We start from the raw sequence: 26,642 nt of genomic DNA, 5'->3' as shown, positions 1-26,642 counted from the left end.
AACAATTGAACTTATTACTAGCTAAGAGTAAAATATATTTTGAATTTCAATGAAATCGGAGGGGGTTAAAATCTGACCTGTGCAGAAATGCTATGGATTGACCCACTACTTGTGTTGTTGCTTTTGCAATTAAAACAATCAGACATCATCAACAAGAGCCTATAAATACACATGAACAATTAAGTATGTTATATTCGACCGAATCTAATATATTCTGGTTATCCCGACATACATTGAAATATTACCAATTTTTATATATTTGTTTTTTTTTTAATTCAAAACTTTTTACAGGTTTAACCTATTTGCTTTATTTTTGGACACATACATATAGAGCCCTTAGTGCCAAATTATCGTAAGCGACGAAACACAAATTGTACAGGAGAAGGTTTTTTCGATTATTTTGAAATTTATACATAAAATTAAAAATGTCATGATGCGATATAATATAATTTCGTTCAAGCTATTTGTCTATTTTTCAAAAATATTTATAACTTTTGACAATTAAAAATTCATGGAATACTTTATTGAAAAATATGACAAAAAAATTTTTTTATTGAAATAAAATTGTTATTTATGAATAGTTTTTAATGAAATTTCACACTTATGTAAAATTTTCTATTCAAAATCGAAAAATAAAAACGTATTTTGAAATTTAATATCAGCAATCCCGCAATTCCCAAAAAAGTGTTGAAAAAATCCCAAAAATGGAAATTTTTAGTTTTTTGGCTATAATATCTATACAAAGGTCGGAGTTATCGGAACCCTTTACAAAATAATTAAAAGCATATTGGACCATCTAAAATCGGTTACTATGTTTTGATATCGAATATGCGATTTGATAATTTTTGCCCTAAAGTTTAATTTTACATAAAAAATAGGTGTTTTTTTGAATGGACCTGGTCCCTTCGGTAACAACAATTTTTTAATTTTTTTTCATTTAAAATATTTTATGAAAACTTGGCTTTCAGAAAGAATATGTAAATTCCTTATACATCCTCTTAGAAATTTTGTATGATAACTTAAAAAGAAAAACAGTTCTTTTTTCCCAAAAAATTATCGAAAAATCGGCTTTTTAAAATTTTTTAAATTCAAATGCATATAACTTTGGACTTAGTCATTATTTTCAAACAGTTCTTTTTCTATTTTCTAATGAAGAAAAACTGGAGAAAATCGGAAAATATTTGGATACGTTGTTATCAAAAAACTGGAGTAGGTTGGGTAAAAATATTGAAAAATTAATTTTCAAATGCGAATATCTCCTAAGCCATAAGAGGTAATTGATAGCTACGATTAGGTCTTTTGTAGCGCTCGATGAAAAAATGTTATATGTGTAATTTTTTTGAAATCGGAACACAAACGAAGTAATAGGATCGTTTTAAAAATGTAACATACCCGAGGTGCCCTACTTTGAGGGCCCTTGGTCGCTCCCCTGATGGGCCCATGAGGTCCACATTCAGAACCTAAACTCGACAGCACTTCTTCTTTGTGCATGCGAAATTTCATTCAAACCAATCTAACCATTTAGAAGTTACAGATTTATTTCCTTCTTTTTTTTCTATACCACTATGTGTCGCTTACGATAAAATTCGTTTACTGTAAAAGGTAAACATTGACTTACGATAAAATCTTACCCCCTATAATTTTGAAGTTATTAACAATTTTGATATTCTCAGAACGCTAAAACATCAGTCGGTCCATACAATTTTAATTTTTGCAATAAAAAAAAAATTAGAAAATGTCGCTTACGATAATTTGGCGCTAAGGGCTCGATATATAAGTAACTTTTAGCAATAACATCTTGTGACAAATTTCGAATTTCTAAGTCTCCTCTTGCTATAATTGTTTTTAAAAGTTGGACGGAAGGACAATTTGTTTTAAAATATTTGTATATTTGTTTATATACTTTTGTGGGTACGGCCAATATTTCGATGTGTTACAAATGGAAAGACGAAATCAATAAACCCTTATCTTTTTGGAGGTGGCTATAAAAAAAACAATTATGGTGGAAAAAGTATATCTCGTCCATTTATTTTATATATATGTAAGTTTATAGATATTATTCTAAATTTAATATCTTAACATATGAAGCATACCTAATATACTTATTAATCTATAAGTTATTTAGTGCTTCATCGTTATGTCGGCATCTTATCTAGAAAGATCTATCTGTTTACTATATAAAAACAAAGTTTGATTTCCATAGCTTTTACATAAAGTTATTTAATGTCGAAGGTTGAATCTTGCATCATCCATTTAAAGCAAAGTAGAAATTGTAAATTATTGATTTTTAATATTTTATTATTCGTCACTCTCATGTCAATGCATCCTTTCAAGGAATGCTAAAACCAAACAACAGCTGTTAAAGAAGATTAATATTGTTATTTTAATGCTATGGAATCGTTAAGAAAAATTTCAATGTTCAAAGTAAAATAAACAGATTTATTTGTTTAACACAGATTGACAACTGACAATTTTTGGCTGAAATTTAATGATGTCTCTGATATACACAATTTTTTTTTTTTGTTGTGGCTTTTAAACTTTTGCCAAAAAAAATATTATGTGCTCGATTTTTGAATAAACAAAAATAAAACAATTTTTCAACAAAAAATTAGCCGAAATATTTTTGAAAAGACAACAACATTTTACATATAAACAAATAAATAAACAAACATTCATTACCAAATATTGTTTTAGCTAAAGTTAAAGCAATTAAAATGTTTAATGATATTTATTTATACATATTTTATTCTTCTCTCTACCCAAATACTTAATATTCAAATATTTACATAGTTGCTGTTTTTTATTAAAAAATATAAAATAAAAAAAAATAAATCAAGAATACGCAAACAATGTCGAGACATCAAAAATTATTTAAAAAAATATTAATAAAAAAATACGCCTAAACACTCATCAGGTGCCAAGTTCTATATCACTTGCTATACATAAAAGAACATATAGAAGGTACATATTTTCATACATACTACATGTCTATATGTATTTCAGATTTCTATTCGAATTTTTGTTTTGTATACAAACATTTGAATTTGTATTTATTTTTATTATTAGACATTTAGATTTTTCATATTTTTTTTATTGTAATTTATTAAATGCAAAATTGCATGTCATTCAACCGCAAAATGTCTTTTGAAATTTTATTTCCAAAACGTTTTTGTCGCCTTTGGTTGAATGTTTAATTAATTAGTTTTATAAAAATAAACAATATTCTTATCCATTAACTAAAATATTTCAAGAACATAAACATTTGTTTATTACACGCTAGGGTTTCTAATTTCTTGGACTTTTTCCGTTCCCGGGATATAATAACAAAATATATTCGTTCCCGTAAAACTTTTTAATAAGAAATTAAGCCAAAAACAAGTAAAATTTTTCATATAATCGGTAAAACTTCAATTATGTAGGAGCTTTTATTAAAAGATTTAAGAGGTTCGACTATGTTAAATCTAGAACTAATTCGTAATTCATTTTGAAAGAGGACTTTTTCAAATCATAATACATATTGCTACGATAATGCACAATTCAATCAATCACATAAATTTGAATTTAACGATTTTAGCAAGAAAAGAGCGTATATGCATTTTCCAATTTTTAATGCCGTTTTAAAAACAAAAAATTTTTCTAAAAAAAAATTTATATTTCTAAAATGACCGCGAAGATTAAAAACGTGTCAAGCCTTACCTAAAGGTAATTTTCCGGAATTTTGTTTTTTTCAGTTTGTTCAATAAACTAAACCGTTTTTGAGTTACGCGAATATATGTTGTGCAACCTGCTCCATTTTCGAAATAACGGTATATCTCGAAAATACGAGCTAACCTAAAAAAACGGTTAGCATACCCGAATTAACTTAACCCACCGGGTGCCCCGCTTGACAGTTTTTTCAACTAGCACAGTGTAATTTATCAGCAATAATTCCAATAAATGGAACCTATACCTGATAATTTTTTATCTTGACAATCATTTTGATGATTATCATGATAAAAATTTATCAGGTATAGACAGGAGGTTAAGGCTGCCGAAAGCTCAAGAAACATAACCTTCTATTTTTGTCCGTTAGAACTTTCATGAAGCTACTGGGAGGAAGATGGCGCTGCGTATAAAGGGTGGTAGCGGTTGTAGTCGTCGTAAGTTTATCGTATGCGCTGTTAGAGTTAACATCAACTGCATTATTGTGTATTTTAAGTGTGTGTATTATAGTGAATTATAAACGTGAATTTGTATAAAACTCAAAGTGACTATTTAAACTGTTGTTGTGTAAATTTGAATAAATAAAGAGTTGTCACAATTTTAATCTAATAATAACTAATAGTTATACTGTCGGTTAAAATTATTTTTGTATGAAAACTGTCAGTATAACTTTTAGTTAAAACATAACCTGACGTGTTACTGGGGGTAAATTGTTTTTATTTTCAGTCAAATGTAAACCTTCAACTTTTGATATTAAGCATCTTAATAATTCCATTATGAACTTTAAATTTCAATTTCCATTAAGTCGACCTACCAGAAAAGTTTATTTTCCTATTTTTATAAATAATGCTATGTTCACACTTGGGCTTTTAAACGCGTTTAAGCAAAATTTTGATTATGTTAATCAAAGCCGTTCACATTACATTTGAGATGATTAAGTTGACACTAAAATGATTAAGTTGACAAATAAAAAACAACAAACAAATTTATATTTCTTTAAGGCATTAAATATGGAAATAAATACTTTATTAAAGATACCAGCAGATTATTTTAAACTTTTTAATTATGAAATTGTGAACATTGATGAATTATTTAAGGTTTTTTAAGGAAAAAAAAAACTTTTGTCAAAATTTATTTATCGGTACTACACTAAAAGGTGGCCGATGCTACATCATCATCAGTTTGAGGTATGTTCAGTTGATCCTACGTGATTAATGAAGTGATTAAGATTTAATCATGTCAATTTGAAGTGATTAACAAATCATTTAAATGTATGGATAATCATCTCGATTTTGAAGTGATTAGAGCTTAATCACGTTTGAGATGATTAACTCTGCAAATGTGAACATAAGGAGTGAGATCGAAAAATTCTTAACACACGTTTTTCATTACATTTTTTAACCCAAGTATTATTTGAATTTTTTTTTGATCAAGTTACCTTTGAAAAACATGTCAGTTATTATGTGTAATGTCAATTATATTAATTTTTTTGTTAATCTGATTAAAATGAGTGACCAGAAAAAAGTGCGTACTGAAATTATTAAATATTTTCAACAAAACCCAACTTGGTCTTACAAAAAGTTGGCCAAGCATACAAAGGTCTGCCGTCAAACTGTTTCCAATGTTATTAAACAGTACCGGGAGAACTTGTCAGTTGATAGAAAACCTGGTTCAGGTAGAAGGAATGGTCCACATGATGTTTCTAAAGCCAAAAAAATAGAACGCATTTTCAAAAGAGCTCCCAACACATCCGGTAGGAAAGCAGCCCGGTTAGCTCAGTGCTCGGACTATTTGGTACGAAAAGTTAAAGCTAATGCAGATTTAAAAACATACAAGGCTCAAAAAGTTCCTGACAGGAACGCTACTAAAAATTTAGAGGCCAAAAACAGAGCACGGAAATTGAAGTCAAGTTTTATAAAAAAATATTCTTGCTGCATAATGGATGACGAAACGTATGTTCTGGCAGATTTTTCGCAACTTCCAGGTCAAAAATTTTATGTTGCTGATGCTCGAGGGAATGTTGAAGAAAAGTTTAGGACCCAAAAGCAGACAAAATTTCCCAGAAAGTTCTTGGTATGGCAAGCAATATGCAGTTGCGGCAAAAGAAGCCACTCATTTGTTACAACGGGCTCTATAAATACCGAAATTTACATCAAGGAATGTTTACAAAAAAGGCTGCTTCCATTCATAAGACTTCATAATGTGTCCACTTATTTTTGGCCTGACTTGGCATCCTATCACTATGGCAAACAATCCCTTGAGTGGTACAAGAACAATAATGTGGTATTTGTACCAAGAGAGGCAAATCCTCCAAACTGCCCGGAGCTAAGGCCAGTGGAGAGATATTGGGCTCTTGTTAAAAGAGAATTGAAGAGTACAAAAAAGGTGTCCAAAAGTGTGGTAGATTTTAAACGGAGATGGACTACATGTTCGAGCAAAGTGACAGAAAGCACTATAAAAACGTTAATGGAAGGGTTTCCGAAAAAGGTTCAAAATTTCATCACTAGTGATTAAAACTATAAAAATAATTTTTTTTGTAAATTGTAATAATAATTTCAATCAAATAAAAAAAAAATTAAAGCTGTAAGTTTAGTGGTTTCTTTTTTATAAACATATATGTATGTTAAGAATTTTTCGATCTCACTCCTTAATATAAGTATTTCTGTTTTTGTCACGCAGAGAAAATAGTTTTGATTGTGACAACCGAACTTATTATTAATCAAATGATGCTATCTAAATGACTAACTTTTTCTGTTGTGGCTAGGGTATGTGGTTTCCCGGGAAACAGGAATGAAAAATTTCATTTCCCGGAAATCCCGGCAAATTTTTTTCAACTAGAAAAATAAGTAAAAATTATTTTACAAACTTGTGTCATTTTATTGAAAAAAAAGAAAAACAATACATTACAATTCAATTGTTCTAACATAAAACAAAAAAAAAGTTGGTTAAAATATTTGGAGATCTTTTGTTACTATAAAATTAAATATTAGCAGTGTTCATGATGAAGAGCTCTTGTCCTGGTAATAGGGTAAAAGAGCAATTAAGTGTCATAAAGTTTAATAATTTACTAGAGAAAGTACTATACATTGTGAATACAGCTATTATTTCATAGAAATAATGTCATAGAACTATTTTTTTTAAAAAATTGAATTGTCAACATAACTAATGCATTCAAAAAGTCATTTGAAGGTTTTTTATTTTAGTGGCAAAGTTTCCAGACACCAAGAAAACTCTAACGCTTTAAACAGGCGTTAGTATATCGTTAGTAAAGCATTATAAGTACAATCTCAATTTTTTACTATTTTTTACAAATATAGCTAATTCCCGTTTAAAACGACTATCAGCATTTGATTTTAAATGTTTAGGGTTTTCTTTTTCAATATTAATTGAATACATTCTAATTCGTTTTTAAAATTTTATTCCATTTGTATTTCGAAAACATCGTCATCATCGCTTTGAACAGATGAGGGAATATTGTGGTCAAATAGGGTATATATAAGTTTGTCATTCCGTTTGTAATTTCCACAATATAATTTTCCGACCCTAAAAAGTATATATATTCTGAATCCTTAAAGATAGCGTGTCAGACATGCTTTCGAGAAGTTTCCTATTTAAAATCAGCAAAATCGGTCCACAAATGGCTGAGATATGAGGAAAAAACCAGGACAAATTCGATTTTTGATATATTTTTGACCTATGTATATCTGTATTACTAAGTCATTAATATGGATATCTAATGATAGATATTTCAAAGGCCTTTGCAACGACGAATATAAGACCATAGTAAGTTGGACCTACAATGGGTCAAAATCGGACAAAATATTTTTTAACTCGAACTTTTTCTTTCACCAAAAAAAAAACTTAAAAAACCCAAAATTTTTTTTTTAAATTTAAAAAAAAAATATTTAAAATAACAAATCGAAAAAAAAAATTTTCCACAAAATCAAAAAAACAACTTTGGAAAAAAAGTAAATTTTGTTTAGCTAAAAATATTTAAAATTTGTATTTTGAAGTATAATTTGGTGAAGGGTATATAAGATTCGGCACAGCCTAATATAGCTCTCTTACTTGTTATATTATAATTTAGCTTATTAAGTTGTGAAGTTTTTAGGTAGTTTCACCAAAATCAGCAAAATGGTTTCATTTCTACTGTATCCAAAATGGGGTTTAAAACCTCCACTAATATTTGGAACAAGTCATTCATCAAACAAAGATGTTATATTGAAATATATTAAAGTGTTTTTAATTAAATGAGAACTGAATATAAAATTTAAGTAAAATTAGGAATTCATTAGAAAATTTCTGCGTATTTTGACATGCATTTTCAATCAAGGACTCTGTCTCAAATGCAACTGTATGTGCAACCACTTGTTATTAGTATAAAAATATTTTTAGAATACGTATCTATAATTTTCATTTTTAGATTTAATATTCTAAATAAATTTCATTTTCTAAGTAGACGCATGCAATCATGTGGTTATTTTTATAGGACCATAATTTACATAAACAAAATACAAACGAGTATTTAGCTACATATATATACATACGTTGTAATTTTTAGTTTATAAATGGAAATAAATAAACAAACCACTAGATACAATCGCACCGTGTGTGGTTCACCCTATAAAGATATTTACATATAAATATATTGTTTGCATGCATGTATACAATCTGGTTAGTGATTCCTGATTCGTGTTATTTCTATTTTATTTAGTTGTTCTAATACATGCAAAACAATTGTTAAGTTTGAAACCATTTACATGTGGGCGGAGGAAGAGGTTTCGATAGACAGACAGAAAGTCAGTTACATTTAGACAAATCAGATTAAATTTTATATGCACATACCTGTACACTTTAAATAGCAAAAAGGCTTAATTTTTATAGTAATTTGCTTCTGGCAAATAATGAATGGTCCTTAAGTGAATAACTAATTTAACTACTTATAAGGCAGAATAGTAAGCAAGAATTCAGAATGGGTTTTAGTATCTGAAAATGCTAAGTATTCTGCAAAAAAAAATCAATTAATTTTTTTTTATGAAATTTTGTGAAAACAATAAAAAAATTATATGTACTTATAAACAATATTGACATTTGAACAAAATTGCATTAAAATTATATTAAATTGAAAAGCTGTAGTTTTTCCAAAAAGCGCTAACTGGCAAAAATTCGAAATTTTTTCTGCAAGTTTACGAATACAAACATTCAACATTTAATTGTTGATTTTATACAAATAAAAGTCCCATTTAATGCCGCTGATTAAATGATAATAAAAAGTTAACTTTCCTAAACATTTAGTGAATTACCCTCCTGCAACAATAAAATTATAGTGCCAACGTTGTCGTGTTTAATTCATATAAATTTGCCACAAGGTTCGTATAAGTATTTAGTCCTATACATATCCATATGTACATTTGTATGTCAATACAAATAAACGTACATGTGTTGCTATTTATAATAAAGATAGCTACTTTCAAATCATGTACATTTAATGTCAACCATAAGTGAACATTTAAAATATGTATGAATTTTTAAATTTATAAAGCTTTTATTATACAGAGTGAACTATAATAGAACGCACAAGTGTAAAAAATATGCATCATAAATAAGTAGTGTTATGCCAGTAACTGTTGCAACGATCATTTTTTACACTTAAATTCTCATTCATATGCTTTGTTATCGACAATGAAATATGCGACGAAAAGAAAAAATAAAAAAAAAAATAATAATTTTGAACATTTACTCTTCTAAATCCTTTCTATGGCTATACAAAATTTAATGTTCTGCAGAATTTCGAAATTCGCTTTAGTTTGGTTTTTATATGCATGCAAAATAACTAAAGAAAAATTTTAAATACTTTTGAACTGTTAGTCAGATTTTATCTCATATTAAAGCTAACATTTATCTAGAAATCTGCTTCTTATCAAAACAGGATATAGCATAGAAAATCGTCCTTGAACGAAGGATATCTCAACAAAGTTATCTTCGAATGTTTTTTAACATTATCAATACTTGAATTGTTAACTTTAAGGTTATTTTTGATTTTTCTTTAACAATAAAATATTAAAAAAACACATCAAAACTTCATTCTTTACTTTTTAATAAAAAAATTTAATTATTTGAATAATTCGATTAATTTTAAACGTGTGATCGAATTATTCGAACAAGTTAAAATTTCGTATTCGTTTTATTTGAACAAGAGCAAAATCAAATAATTTGAATACATTAAGCATTACTATGAGACCAATATTATTTTACAGCATTCTTATATAAAATGAATGAATTTTGAACATCGATACAAGACAAACCAAAGCGAATTTAAATTTTTTTATGACCATAAATAATCTGCGTACAAAATTTGGAACAGGTAAGGTCGAAAAAATTATTTTTGCTCCCATAAATAAATAGATTTTAAGGTTTTTCTATGAAATCTATTTCTCTACAAAAGTTTAAGGTCCGTAACCTTAAGGTACAGCAATAATAAAGGTCAGAAATACTTTTTGAATAAACGTTGCCCGTCCGCCCGTCAGCATGTTGTATTATTATATAAACCATATGGTTAAAGTACATGTCGCAATTTATGTTTTGGTCCAAGAATGAAGCCTATTACAGTTAGTTAAAATCGGTCAATGAATTCTCCTAGGGAATATCATGGACCCCATATTAACGTCCTCTCAGAAAATTTGGTTGTTAAATATGTTTTAAATTAAGATCAAGTTAAAAAAATTTAGTGATCATTGAGTTATAATCAATTATTCGATCCAAATTAAAATCAAGTAATTTACAATTCTTAACAATACATAAACCTTTACTGTATTTTAATCAAAAATCCAATAGTTGGACTGTTACCTCAAAAATAGTTGCACTGTTACCTACAAAAAAATGTATCCCAAATTACACAAGTTTCGTGAAATTATTGAAAACTGTTCAAAATAATTATGAATTGTTCGATTTATCAAAACTTTTTATGTTTTCAAATATTTAGTAGGTTTGGAAATGAATTACTCAGAAAATATTTTGGAATCTTATAGAAAAAGTATATATTAATTTTGTGCTATTCTTCATACATTACTCTGTTACTATAAAATCCTATTCACCCACTTTTATTAGGGAATCACATGAATTTTCTAATCACCGCAAACATAAACGAAATACTCAACATTCTTGGGTACACAACAGGCATTTAAAGGTATTTTATATTCTCACATGCAACCGCTCACCCGCTCGACCCACCTCACTATTTATTCACTGGCACACCATTGGCAGCAAGCAACACATCCCTAGGCACATAACAATTCTACCACAAACTGCAAAATTGTGGTTTTCAAATGAAATACATAGACTAGAAACAAATCAAAATTAAATAGAATTGAAAATTTAAAGACTTCATTCATCGTACTGGTACATTGTAGTTGGTGTCTTTTAAAATAAATGATGTCAATGTTGAAGCAATATAAATTAAATGTAACATATTGCCCATAAATAATTCGTGGTATTAAAGTTTTGTCAAATATGTAATTTAAACGTAATGTAAGTGACATAAATTTAACCGCACATTTTGCAATGATGGGAATTTTGTGATTTTGGTTTCTCTCCTCCCCAACCAAAAATAAGATTTAAAACAGGCATTATTTTAGTTGAATTTACAACTATGAGAACTTACCTTAATTAAACGCTTTTTAATTGCCCTCTATAATTTCGATTTAATTTCTTTTATTTACACAGCTTACTGCTGCTGGTGATGTTGTCGAGGACGCTGCTGTTGTCGATAGATGTTGGTGACATTGATGATGACACTGTTACAATTAGTATTTATTCTTGTGTGATTTTTTATTTTTGTTTTTGTAAGTTTATCAAATTCGACCCCTTATATTTTGTTTTGCTTAATAATTGTTGTGAAAAATGTTAATTTATACATGTACGAGTGTAGTTGAATTGATTCACTTTTTGCAGAGGTTTTTTTTATATATAACAATTTTAAAATATCAATGCTGAACGATGATGAAGATTCTTGTACACAATTTTAATTGAATTGTTTGATTTTAATTACTTGTTGTTGTAATTGTTGTTGTATAGTCTGGGGGACCATTATATATAATGATAATTCTTGCTGATGTTGTCGTTCTAACTGTTTCAAATACACACACTTGATTAAATTAAAGAAACTTATTAGGACAATTATTAGCAATACATTGTAATTTGTAAATTTAAATTTGTTCACATGAAAAAAAGAACATAAATTATAAATTTGTTGTCCATGAAATATTATATAGTTTTTTTATAAAGTTTTTATGAATTCTCCAAAGATTTTATTTAAAAAAATTTTCAAAATACCAGTTTATATATTAGGCCTAAAAGTATGCTATACATATGAAGCGTTACATATTTCCAACTGGCAATACCTTCCGGACTCATGCAATTTTAAGAGACAAATCACTCACTTGTCTTTAACTTAGTTTGAAATTTCGTATATTTAACATTAAAAAATAAATGAAAAAAAATATAGAACTTGGACTTACAGTGCCGGTCAAAATAAAGCAATTACCATGGGAAATATTTTTATTTCCATAGTAATTTTAATTAAATATAATATAAGATCGTTAAATAATCTCTTTTTCTTCTATGAGTAAAGTTTTCTTTAAGAAATGTTCACCTTTCAATCAATTATATTGTATTTTTGAAAAATACCCAGATTTTGTGCAGTCAAAATAATAGCACCATCGTAAGAAATTGTTGAAAAAATATGGAATATTTATGTTTTCCTTTTAAAAAAATCGCCATAAAATTATAATTTGAATCTATTTATGTACAGTGTGAGACAAAAATGTGTAAATGATGGTCATATATTTACACTTTGTGACACCATTTTTAAAGTGCAATGTTTATAAAGAAACGTTTTGTGTTTTTTTAAACAATATTTATTAAGGATATTTTAGGACTAAATAAATAAAATATTTCCTTAATTATACTCCAGTAATCTAAAAAAAATAACAGCAACCCATTTACACACTTTTGGCGCAGATTACTAAAGTAACTTTTTTAGTACTTCGAATAACCTGCTTTCGCGTCAATGACAGCCTGAATTCTGGAGGGCATACTCTTCACCAGTTTGCGACACTCTTCTTGCATTATAGATCCCTAGATATCATGGGAGCGCACCTAGAGCTGAGTTGTGTTTCTAAATGCATTTTGATAATTATAAACGCGACGTTTTAGAATTCGCACCAAATTCTCAATCGGATTTAAATTCTGAGATTGTGGGAGTCAATCTAGCAATGTAATTTTGGCGGTTTTTAAAAAATTAAGGGTCTTTTTAGACTTATGTTTGTTGTCGTTATCTTGTAGTATCACAGTGTTTTCAATTTGTCCACGCCAATCATTCAGACTATCCACATCTGTTGTCTTGATAATGTCTATATACATTTCTGCATTCATATTACTACCAATTTTATGAAGTTTTCCTACACCTTTCGCAGAAAAACAACCACAAAATGGCAATATTCCACCACCATATTTCATAGTCGTCATAAAATCACGGTCTTTTAATGGCGCATTTCGTTTTTGGTAGTCATATTTTGGTCCATCAGTTCCAAAATGGTTAATTTTCGATTCATCTGTACAGATAACTTTTTCCCAATCATCAAAGGTCCATTTCTTAAAAAAATTTACAAATGTTAGTCGAAGAGACTTGTGTCTTTCAGTTAAACGAGGTTTTTTAACAATATTTATTGCATAAAAACCACATCTTTTGATTTCTCTAAGAGATGCATGTTTTGAAATCTTAATTTGGTAGCATGAAGATAGTTTTGGTTGTACCTCACGGGGACTATTTTCTTCTCCTGATGCAACTAGACGTTATACAGTGAGACCATCTTTTAACAATAGAATTGAATTCCGTCCACAAATTGGTGCTGGAAATCCAAACCACATATAGTCGCTATGTTCTCAACAGATTAAAAGAAATATTGAATTTGGTGGATATTTTTCGATAGGAGATACCATTTTTCAGCTGCTCGGTAACAGAATTTGCAACTTCGGTGATAATCATCTTCATATTCAATATTCCTTAAAGAATTGTAAATTGTTAAGTAGTAACATGTTTTAACTAACTGTCATTAATGAAATTGATTAAAATTGTTCTTTTTCTAAATAATAATAACAAGTTTATTTAACTTTAAAGAAAATGCGACAAAATTGTGTAATTCAGTTTTTAACTTTTTGATATCCTGGTATTTAAATGCCATTACTTCACATTCATTTTTTTGTATTGCTATACTTTACTAATCATGATCTTCATATTGTGTAAAAAATATTGTCAGATTGGTAAATGTTGAGCATAAAAATTCAAATTATAGATATTTCCAAATTTATTTATACATTTGTGTCTCGTACTGTATATCGAAATTAATAAAACTAAAAACAAAAATATGAATTTAATTTTCTAATTTCTAGTTTAAATAATTATGATTTCTGAACATACAATTTAGCTTAATTCAGAATAAAACTATTTATAGATATTTAGAAATGGTTTTAAAAAACATTGTGTTGAAATAAAAATATTTAGGTTGCGAAACTACTTATTGCTTTTAATCATAACATTATTGGCCCACACAGATATAAATCAAATAAATTATGACTTTAGGAATGATAAATTGATATAAATTTGGGTTTCAAGGTAAAAGGTAAAGGCCGTGGAACAGGATGCGATATCCCCAAACAGAATTTTATAAAAATAGATGGCCAAGAGTCACAAAAAAGATAAAAGGAAACCAAAAAATACGAAAACAAAAGACAAAAATATTTTACTTTTAATAAACCATAATAATTGTTACCAAATTAAATTTTGTCCTGGTTAATTTTTGTTTATTTTAATCGATTTTTATCTTGGTGCTATTTTTTTGACTAATGAATTTCTTAGGTATTATATTTTTATTATTATTATTATTGTTATTATTATTATTATTATTATTATTATTATATATATTATGTAGTTTTTCTTTAAAATGTGCGACTAATTTTCAAAATTATTTTGAATGTTTGGAAGTTTATTGAATTAAGTATAAATTTATACAAAAACAATGAAAATTAATTTAACAGTTTTTATGCAATATTATATATAACAATATGAATGTCGTGCTGCTATTATTTCGACCGCAGCTGTATATGAATTTGCAGTATCATAACACAGTATCATAACAACAAAAATTGTGAACATATAAAATCAAAAATAGATTTGTTTTCCTTTTTCCCCTGTTCAGGTCCAAACCGTTAAAAATTAAAGGAAATAATCAACTACAAAAATGTACCTAAGATCTCAATAAACAACTTTCTAGAACATATGATCATCCTAGGAATGATTCTTAACACCGTTTAGGTAGGTCAATATAAGTTTGTAAGAAAAAACTAAAGGAATTAAGTTTAACTATTAAATTATTATAAACTAAAGCATACTTTTAAGCATCTTCAAAAAAAATTATTTCTATTTTATTTTATATGTTCGCGTGTCCGTATACGGTTATATTTCCATGACTTAAAAAATTACACATAGCGTAATTATTCCTACACAGAAAACTAGGTATTTTAGTAAATTTAGTCAAGTCTAGCTATAATTAAAGTATGAAACTATAGACAAAAATTCGTAAGCGTTTCAAAATTGTGCATGTCTGAATATTTTGATTCTGCCCCACTGTGAGACAAAGGACTGTATCTGGTCTCGATACTAAAATGAAATGTATTCCGAAGGAATTAGTTCTTTTTACATAACAAATGTTCTTCCAAAAGAACTTAAACATTATCCTTTTTGTGTTTCCACATAGTACTAACAAAAGAAATTCACAAATGCATTTCCTTTGTTTTCTATTTAAATATATGTTAATTGTGTATATTAAAGTTTTTGTTCAGTGCTTTTTTCATCCTTTCTAAAATACAAATTAATTTAATCAAATTTATTTTTTTAGCTTCCTCTATTCTTCGCTCTTCATGATTATTTGTTTCTTTATATTGTATTTTCACTGAAATTAATGTGTACACTTAATTCATTTTATCAGTTTTGTATTTTTTTTGTTGGTTGTTGTTTTATTTCAATGTGTATAAGTGTGCGAGTTTAGCTTCATGGACATAACAATGTTAGTTTCCGGTCATTTACTCGTACATCCGTTTTATATCAATACTGGTAGAAATGAATGACACAGTATCCTAGTTTTTATAAAACATGATTGTAAGTGTTTTTGGCTGCTTTTTTACTTTTGTTGTTGCTGATGTTGGCTGTTAGTTTTTATTGAGTTCCAACTACAGACTCAAAGAAACCTTTTTATTTAGTTATTTTCATCTTTTTGTGGCACAAGAAGAGAGAGCAAGATGAAAAAAACGCCAAGAATAAAAGTATTTCAAGCAGACTGTGTTTTTTTATTTTTATCTTTAAAAGGAAAAAATAAATAATAACAATAATATGGTATCGTTAATATAATTAAGGGGATGCTGGCAGCAGTTTTATTTTTATATTTAAAGAAGCAGATAGTAAGACAAAAGAGAAGTTGTTGAAACCGTAGCCTGCTTTTAGGTATTTTTAGCAATTATTCTTGAATACAAACATGTTTTAAAGATGAACAAAAAAAAACACTCGTCTGTTTTTTATTTGAGTTCGTTTTAATGTTCGTTTCTTATGTTCTTCCTTTCCTAGTGTCTGTGTGTCTGTGGGTTCCTTTTACTCTGTTATATTGTGGTGGCAGAGTGTGAGTGTTAGTAGAATATGACCAAAAAGGAAATGCTAAAAAAGCAACTATAAAACATCTCTTTTTCAGATTTCTTTTTTATTTTCATAAGATTTGTTTTTGTTAAGCTCTTTTTTTCTAGCTTGTTGTAGTTGTTGTATTAAGATTTTCTCTCTTGGTCTGCTTTTTTCACAATTTATTCTTTAGCTGTGCTATTCTTAGTTTTCTGTGTGTTTTTTATTTATCTGTTTTCTTATTTCGTTTATTTCATTTCATGATTTCGAGGCTGTTCCTTTTTCAGGTTTGTGTTTTATTAATGAATTTTAAAAGGAAATTTTATGTATGTATGTTTAATTTATATTGTGCTTAATTCTCAAGTTGTTACAAGGAAAATTATTAATATTTATCAAATTGAGATCCAGGTGTATGTGTGTAGCACCTTAGGTGACTATATAAATGTATATAGTTCATTTGAAATGATTAATTACAAATATTGAAATTCTTAGATTTATATGAAATTTGTTTCTGATTTTTTAAAATTCGCTCAGTACAAGGAATCACTTTTCAATGGAATTGACATTTTTGTTCGCGATTTTAACTTGAATTGTTTTGATTGTTAATTAGAGCCTTACTCACTATACCACGACCTAGTTATTTTCTTCAGCTTTAGCAACTGATTTTCAAACACAAATAAAAATCCACTTAATTAACATTTATTTAATTTATATAAGTAGTAATTTAATTAAAAATAATTAGTTAAATTAAAAACAATTGTAATTGTAGTCGTGAGTTGAACTCGCGACCTCACGTTTTGATTTATATTTGTTTTGATGAAAATGACTACAAAATAATGAATTATTCTGTAGTTACATTTAAAATTGTAAATCTTTGTTGAAAAATTTAAAGTAGTTGCATTTGCATTTCTTTTCTTTTTGTTGTTTGATCTCAGTAATCTATTTAAAAGTTGCACAGTGGAGAAAGTTTTCAGAAAATGTTTACAATTTTTTTGGGATTTTGAAAGTTCATTAAAAATGCCCTGCAAATATAAAATGATTGTTATCTTCTTTTTTGGAATAATAGAAAAAATAATTATGTAAAATTAAATTTAAGTATAATTTTTATGTATTTGAATTAAATACTACTAAAAATGTTACCATTATTATTTTGATTAGTATAATTTGTAGAGAAATTTGGAAAACTTGATGAAATTTTTTGGTTTTTTAATGATAAAAAGGTGCTTTCCCGACAACTTGTCAATCGAAGTACACATGGATTGGAATTCCAGATTTCCATATTAAGGTTGTAAATGACATGTCACTTACCACCTTCATAGGTCATGAAAGTTTAAAGGACTCAGGATTAAAATTGGGAATATTGTTCTTTTGTATTTTTTTATTTGTACCGTTTTATTTTATAAATAGTTTTAAATTATAAATATAAAAATTCACGTTTTCGATAATGAAATTTATTGAAATCTCAGCTTTGAATAAATTAATTAAATTTAAGCTAAAGTTTTAACTCAGAATTTAAATTTTAAACACAATTTGGATTAGATTTAAATGAACAAAATTGTAATTTAAAGAATGAATTGAATTACAATTTTGTTCTTTTAAATCTAATCTAAATTGAGCTTGAATGTTTTTGTTTATTAAATTTGCATTTTATTTACAAAATCAATGAAACCAAATTAGTTTCGAATTTAAATGTATCAAGTTATTTTTAATGGTTTTGAATTATATATGAATTAAATGATTAAATATGGAATTAATTCTATAAAGAATGAATTTTTAAAGGATTGAATTCAATACGTTTGAAGTACTAAGAATGTAAACCTATTAATTAATTCATAATGAATGCTTTAAGCATAGTTCCTTAGAATTGAATTCATTCCTGTAAGAAATAATTTTTCATAGAAGTAAATCCTTAATGAATCATAAAATCCATTACTAAATTACTTTCATTGTACCACAAATAAGAAGATCAGTCAAATTTTTCTGTAGAAGAGAGGGAATGGGATAGTCTAATCATAATTTGCATGAAATCATTTGACATTGTATGAATCGTATTAAATCACGAATTTATTGGTATGTAAACAAAGCAAAAAAACACTAACTGCATAAAGATCGTGTGAAAGCAGCAGTCAAACGACTGTTATTAAATTTTTTTTTTTGAATACTGATGAATTTTAATTTTATTTTCTCTCCGTAAAGTCTTATACATACAAATAGATCTTAAAATTTAAATAGTACTTTCATAAATTTCATATGTATTCACAATTTTTTAAAACTTTGAAGTAAATTTGTTTCAATATTAGCCCTTCGTATATTTTAAAATGTAGAGAAATTAACTAGAATAGTTAAATAATTTTGATATACTTAATACATATTACCAATAAAGCGTGAAGTATATGCTATAAAATGTACACTGCTATTAATTTTTGATGAATAAATCTTTAATATTGAGAATGTTAGGAGCCTGATAGTAACTAGATCAAAAAATATTTGAAAACTCGGTGATAATCTCAGAAAAGAAATATTTTTTTTTTATTTTGAAAATATCATGTATGTTTCGAAAGCGTTCTCCCCGAATAATAGCTTCACATTTATTTAATGTGGATTCGAATTTTATTTGACACTAATGTAAATGTTATCAAAATATATGCATAATTGTACATATTAACAAAGATTTGGCACTAGAATACATAATTTTCATTTTGATTCCGAATCTACACAATAATTTTACAAAAACATTAAAGATGTGAGATTCTTTGTCTATTTTTGTTTCTGGGAAATACTTATTAAAGTGTATTTCAACACAAACAATTATAATGCATATTATTGTCTAATAAAAAATAGATTTATTTTGAACATAAACAACCCAGTCAAGAATTTGTATGTTGAACTGTGCATTAAGAACAATAATATTTAAATTTGTTTAAATTTTATTATTAAATTTATATTTGTGTTATTATTTGATATTGAAAGTAAACAATGACATACGTTCTGCATACAAAATATGTTTCCAATCAAGTGGTTCATTTTCTGCAAGCAAATTTTATAATAGCGTTAACTAAATTTTTATTAAAAATAAATAGAAGAATTTCGCACACCCAGTTCAAAAGTGACACAACTCAAAATTAATTTGTCGGGTTATATTAACCCGAAAAATTAATTTTACGCTTAAACTATGCACATTACACTTGTTTATCTATACAAAAGATATCAGTGTATTCTGTTGTTGTTTACTGTGGCTAAAAAAACCACTAATGTTTTTCATTATGTTTCAATTGGTATATATTTATTTTCGATTTCTGAAAAATAAAAAATTTTGAGTTGTGTCATTTTGAACTGGGTGTGCGATATGTGGTTTTCTATTTAGAACCAACATAAGTGGCAGAAACAAAAGTGGCTGTATTACAGAATCTGAATTGCTATCTTTACAATGATACATAAATATTTTGTTTGGAATTTAGTTCTTTAAAATATGCTAATTTTCTAATTAAACTTTTACAAAACTGAAGTATTCTTTTGTCTTTTTTTTTTGGTCATTGGATGATCAGAAACTTTTTATCGCTTTTTATGAAAATTAAGTATAAAAATACTTGAGAATGATACTTGTAAAATAAAATTTAAGAAAAATTCCATACAAATATCTATTTGCCTTCAAGTTTCAGGCATTGAATTATTTTTTATCGATATATATGTATTTCATTTTGATAACAGATTCCAGTCAAATATTAAACTTTGAACAATTTTGGAATATTCTAGAGATTTAAGGTCGTTAATTATTTTTCAGATATCGATACAATTATATGAGTTTATTACTGTGTACAAACGTGCTAAGTCCACTTTTTATGAAAATTGAGATTTTAATACAACTCTTGCACTGTTTGCATAAAAAAACTTTAAAATTAAGATTTTTCTCGTTGTTATACTGTGGTTTATTTATTGTAACTAAATTATTGTATCAGTCAAATGGAATAGAGTATAACTATGCCATTAAATATATAATGAAAAACGATTTTTGAAAGTTTTGTGAAAATGGACTTAGTACATTTGGGTTGTTTCTTTTTCTTAAACAGTGCAAAACAAACAACAGTCATAGCAACAACAGCCTACTAAGCCATAGTAACAATTAGGGTTGTCAATTATTCGAGTTTCAGTTTAATCGAATTAAAATTCATATTTTTTTTGATTATTTGAGTAATCGGTTAATATTTAAAATCTCTTCGATTATACGAACGAATAACGAGTAAAAAATATTATTCGAATAATTTAATAAAATTTATATAAAACCAGACAAGTTTTAATAATTTGTTTCTTAAAAATTAATAAAAAATACAAAATATAATGTAAGAATATAAATAATAATAATAATAATATAAGAGATTTTATGAAACATTGGTATGTTAAACCAAAGTCTATTGGAAAAGGAATGTAGAATGACGTTTCTAAAATAATTTCAATGTTTCATGGAAATATTTTTGTCCAAATGTTTGTTAATATAAACAATATTTTTATTTTTACTTGAAAATAGATTTATTCGATTAATCGAATAATTTTTTATTCTATATTGAAAAACTGTATCTATTGGAATAAAAAAATATATTTTTTGCCCGATTATTCGAATAATTTATACTCGAATGACTACCCTAGTAACAATGCTGGAAATTGTTTTGGGGAAAACAAGAAATATGTGCGAAGCTGTCTCACATTATGGTCCGTAACATTGTTCCTACTGAAATTTTTTTCTGAAGATTTTAAATATCAAACTCCTTAGGACAATGACATAAGGGCTAAATTGACATAGGGGCTAAATTGACTTAGAATTTAGTAAGGATCAAGAATATATGAATATTTAGATGAACATTTCTGAGTGCTACACCCGGATTGACAAACGATTGGCAGTGGAGGGTATAACTGAGCTTTATGTCATTTACTATGTATTCAAATTTATGTTATAGACATACGATCCTTAAAGTATGGATTTTTACTAGCTTAATATCCTAGAAAGAAATTTTTGATTAAAAACTTACGATTCAGCACCATGTGAATAATTTTTTAAAGTTTGCAGTAAATTTTTTAAATATTTCGAAACTTTAATTAAAATAAAAAAAATAATAATTAATTTCTGACGAAATTTAAATGTCAAATGAAATATCACTTCAACACAATTTTTATACAATTCTCTTAATTTAAAACCAATTCTTTCTAAACAAACATTTTGATATGCAGGAAGTTGCAGTTAATTTGTTTGCAGCAATCAAATGTAATTCAGTATTTTTTACACAGCTGATTAAATTAATACTTTTTTAACTGATTTCAATTTTCATTACTTTTTTAAAATTTGTATACCCAATTTTTTTTTAGTTTTAAGTATATATTTAATAAATTCCACTTGTTTTCAAAAACTTGCAATAGTTTATCACTAAATAAAACATTTACTTTTTGAATTTCATTAAAGTGTTCATTAAGTTTTCTTGAAACTACAGTTCCTTTGTTTACTAGATTGCTTTGTTTGATTTTCCCCCACTCTTAAGTCATTTCAATTGGAAAAAATTAAAAATATTTTTTTTTATGTGAGTCCTTTTAACTCTTAACGTCTTGTCCTAACGAGCTTACGATGCGTAATAAATTTCACAGCAGCAGCTTTTTTTGAAGTTTACAACCAACAATAACAAAAAACTAAAGTAATAAAAACAAAAACAGCAGCAACATCGTTGACGAAGATGACGACAACGATGAGTAGAAAAACCAACAGGATTTTATGGCTTGAAATCTCTGTAAAGTATGCTTCACTAAAAAACACATCAAGAAGAAGAAAAACAACAACAACAACAACGAAAAAGAAGCATAAAAACTTTTAACACATCCCCACACATATTTATGTACACACAGACACAGTTTGAGCACACAGTCACATACCCACACACACAGTTACTTGCTCGTATTACTTGTTTTTGTTAATTTGTGTGCGTGTGTTTTATTTTTACTCGTTTGCTTTTATATCCTTTTTATTTTTATTCCCGTTTTTATTTTGTTGATTTTTTTTTACTTTTCAAGCATTTTGTATTATATCTGTGTTGCTCTCTTGATTTCACTCTGCGCTTTTACTCTCTTTTAATATGGGTTTCTTTTAAAATAGTTATGCTCACGTATTTGTTTTACTTTATACAGATGAATATATGTATATATTTTGTGTATATGTATATGCAACTACATATTATATATTTTTTGTTACAAGTATTGGTGTTATTTTTATGTTAAACAGGATCAGGGTGTGGTGAGTACATGTATTCATTAAAACTTATGCCATCAAAAAATAGCAAAAAAAGCTTTAGATTTTCTTTTTTCTTAACAAAATTTTCTTGGTATAAGCATTTACTTTGGTATACTACCTTTTTTCTAGCTTCTTGCAAATAGATGTTAACAAAAGGATGTGATTTTTTTTATAATTTTTCCTTGTCTGAAATTTTTTTCTCAAGTAAATGTTAGATTTTAAAAAGGATTTCTAGCAGCTATTTATGATTTTCATTTATATGTTTTGGTACTTTTTCATTAATTTATTAAATAATGTTGTAAAGAATAGAAATTCTTCCTTATTTCAAAAATTAATTTTTTTCACTATAGGAATTTTTTTTCTTTTGCACAAACTTTAACACTTAAACACTTGAGCCGTTTGATTAACAACCGTACACGTCAACTGTCTCCACCTGACTGAAAATCAATGTGCAGCATATAAAATTATTTGGTTCTTTGCTCACAGCATCCAAATACTAAAAAAAGCATGAACAAACAATGGCAAAAAGTTTTCTTTTAGTACTAAATCTAAATTTACTCTCTTTCTCTTACTGACAAATACCGTTACACACACTTACACACACACATATATACACTTCCACACTTACAAATAATGAATCCTTTTCATTGTTTATCTTCAAAGCTTTATTTGTTTTGAACCCATTTATGCATCGTACTCTGATTTCTTATTCTCTGTGTGATTGAACACATTTTCTCATGCTCTTTTGTATTTTATATATTTTTTTTTTGTAAATTATTCTTTATAAACATATGATGCATTGTTTGATTAATATTTATTTAAATGCAAATGTTGTTTTTGTTTCTCCTACTGCGCCTTCTCTTCTCTTTCGAATTGCATGAGTTAAAAAGCTTTCGTTTTTTTAGATAATTCTCTATAAAAGTACCAATGCATTAGAGTGTTTGTCTGTCGAAGTAGGTAACGTTTCTTTTTTATATTTTCCCCATCTCATAATTAATTATGACGTTACATTATCATTATATATTCTCAATTATGATTTAATTAGCTTAGCATTTAATAAAATACATACGTGTAAATGTTAAGCTTTTTTCACTGTTGTTGAAAATATGAAAATAGAGTGCTTTTAAATGTTGTATGTAACTCACACTCAAACATACATACAAGTCACCTATACAATCTTATGTATATATGGATGTGTCAAAAGCTAAAAGGCCTAACTCCACTTTTCAAAAATTTATCAATTTTGTTATATTACTATCTAATTGAAAATTATTTTGTTCCTCTGTTATTTAATTTAATTTATGTGGAGTGACTGCAACCGTTTTAGGAATCAATTTTTCAAACATCACTAATTTACTCTAATTTTTATTTTGTAGAGTTAGGCCTTTTAGCTTCTGACACATCCATAGGAAGTGTGTTTGTTTGTTTGTACCTGTATCTACACTGCAGCTAATTATTATGCGTAAGTGTGTGTTTTATGTCAAGGGAGTTTTGACATTTATATTCATTCATTTTAAATAGAAAAAATTTAATTTCATGTTTAAATAATTAACAGGCTTTTTAAAAGAAACTGAATGACTGAAGGTTATTTTTTTCTTTTCAAGTCTATGTTATAAATCGTTTGGTTTTCTTCCTCCTTATTTAAGGTCACTATGGAAACGAGAGTCATTTGAGTCAAATCTTGAACATTCAAAGAAGGCATTAAGTTTTTAATGAAAGTTAATTGAAAGTGGCATATGAGCTTTATATATTTTTATATGCATAACTAAAAAATGTACATAAATTTGTATTTGCATTAGGGCTATAACTTTTTTTTAGCTTTTTTTGCAAATATCAAAATGGACCCTAGCATAGTCGAATAGACCATTGAAAGTTATTTAAAAAAATGGGGCGTATTATTTTTCGCTGTAGTCAAAAATGTTTACCCACAAAACGCGGTGAAATTTGGAGATAATTTTTTATGTTCATTTATTCAGAAAATGTAAATAGTTTCTTTTATCAATATATAAACCTGCCTAGAAACAATATTTAAAATTTGCGGTAACTCGATAAAATCCGTTTTTTTTATTATAAAAAACATAAAAAATTAATAAAAAATTCTAAAGATTATAACTTAAAAAATGGATTTTATGGGTGAGGTTTTTATTTCAAAAAGACCAGAATAAAATTTTATTGTAAATAACACATCATTTGGTGATAGGGTCAAAATTTGGCTATAGCCCTAATGTGCATATGAATTTAATCATTAAATACGAGGACAACACTGAAAGCGTAAGCAAGTCTATAGAAGAATATAAACAATTAACATCCTTATACTTTTGTATTTAAAAACTTGTATATAAACAAGTCTGAGCTTATAATTAGCATTAAATCTCAATTCCGGGAATAGTAAATTCTTCAAAATCCTAGGGACAAGTATGTATATGGGACCTAGGTTAAAATAAAAAGTACAAACAGCTGAACTTAATCCTGGATCTCATGAGATAATTTTATTTTATTGGCTTAATATTATAATAAACAAGTAAGAAAGTATGGTCTGTCAAGCACGACCATATAATAACCTACACTAAGTAAATGAGCAAAATAATTTTTCTTTTAAAATTTCAATAATTTATTTTCGTGAATGATTTTCGGAAAAGTTCTATGATGGGAGCTATGACTAATTGGATCGCCATGAAATTTGGTTTTGTTATTTATGACTATATGGAAATTATTTATGTTGAATTTTATGTGAATACCAACATTTTTAAGAGATTTATGCTCGTTAAAGATATTTTCATACGTGGGCTTATATGGGCGCTATGAATAATTATGGACCGATCGCCATGAATTTTGGTTGTGTTATTTATGTCTGTATGAAAGTTATTTATGTTGAATTTAATGTGTATATGAACATTTTTAGGAGATTTATGCACGTTAAAGTGATTTTCGGAAGCGGGTCTTATATGGGAGCTATGACTAATTATGGACTGATCATAGTAAAATTTGGTGACATGAATTTTGTATATATAAAACTTATTTGGAGCAAAATTTGTGATGATACCTATATAAATTAAATATTTATGGCCGATAAAGTCCAATTTCGGCAGTATATTTGTATGGGGGCTAGGTGAAATAATGGACCGATTTCAGCCAGTTTCAATATGCTTCGGCCTTGGACCGAAAAAATCATATATATACCTAATTTTATCCAAATATCTTCAAAATTGCGACCTGTACTCTGCGCACAAGGATTACATGGACAGCCGACCAGCCAGACTGATGGACGGACATCGTTTAATCGACTCAGAAAGTGATTCTAAGTCGATCGGTATACTCTAAGGTAGGTGTTAGACTAATATTTTTGGGCGTTACAAACATCTGCACAGACGCATTATACTCTCCCCACTATGGTGGTGTAGGGTATAAAAATCAAATACCAAGTACCCTCTTTCAGATTTTTACTTGGTCTGTCATATTATCTTTAATGTTTCAAAGATGTACCAATAGAAAAATACAAATGTACTATTAGGTCCCATATACTTAATTATTACTTCACTCAAAAGCATGCCAGCTTTTTGTCAGTAAGTTCATTAGTTTGAAATATTCAAAAAGTGCCATTTCTCTATTTCACCACTTGAAATACCAGCCAAGCTTGGATTTTCACTACATTTTTCGAAAGTATAATCTGAGTTTATTTTGTGACGAAAAATTATCAATATTGTTACTTTTTTACCTTTTTAAAAACTGTGGTTTATTTCCTTTAAATAGACCGGATACTTCTGATTGCAAATAAAAAGCAGTTTAGTAGTTTAAAATTGTAACAACTCTTTATTTATTCAAATGTACTATTATAGTGAGTAATTCGCAGAATTTCGCACTTTATAATGTGCAGAATATACAGCATACTTAATTTGTATTTACTTAACGATGCTTCAAATTAGACTGACTCTTTTGTGTTCCCACGACCAATTT

General features: G+C 27.3%; 1 protein-coding gene across 8 annotated transcripts in view; it reads right to left on the bottom strand.

The window, feature by feature from the left end:
• Positions 1 to 11,771, bottom strand: part of GluClalpha (glycine receptor alpha 1) — a 143,586-nt gene extending 131,815 nt beyond the window's left edge. For 2 of the 8 annotated variants that reach the window (XM_065514564.1, XM_065514583.1), the window contains exon 1: positions 11,363 to 11,745. The gene's annotated coding sequence lies outside the window, so the exon portion shown is untranslated. Of the gene's footprint in view, positions 1 to 11,362 lie in introns of all 8 variants that reach the window. The other 6 variants (XM_065514587.1, XM_065514585.1, XM_065514586.1 and 3 more) reach the window with 6 other exon arrangements.
• Positions 11,772 to 26,642: the final 14,871 nt, after the last annotated feature.

Source organism: Calliphora vicina, chromosome 1, assembly GCF_958450345.1.
Source record: "Calliphora vicina chromosome 1, idCalVici1.1, whole genome shotgun sequence".
Taxonomy (NCBI): Eukaryota; Metazoa; Arthropoda; class Insecta; order Diptera; family Calliphoridae; genus Calliphora; species Calliphora vicina.
The sequence above is the reverse complement of the archived record's forward strand: the minus strand, read 5'-3'. Positions and strand labels throughout refer to the sequence as shown.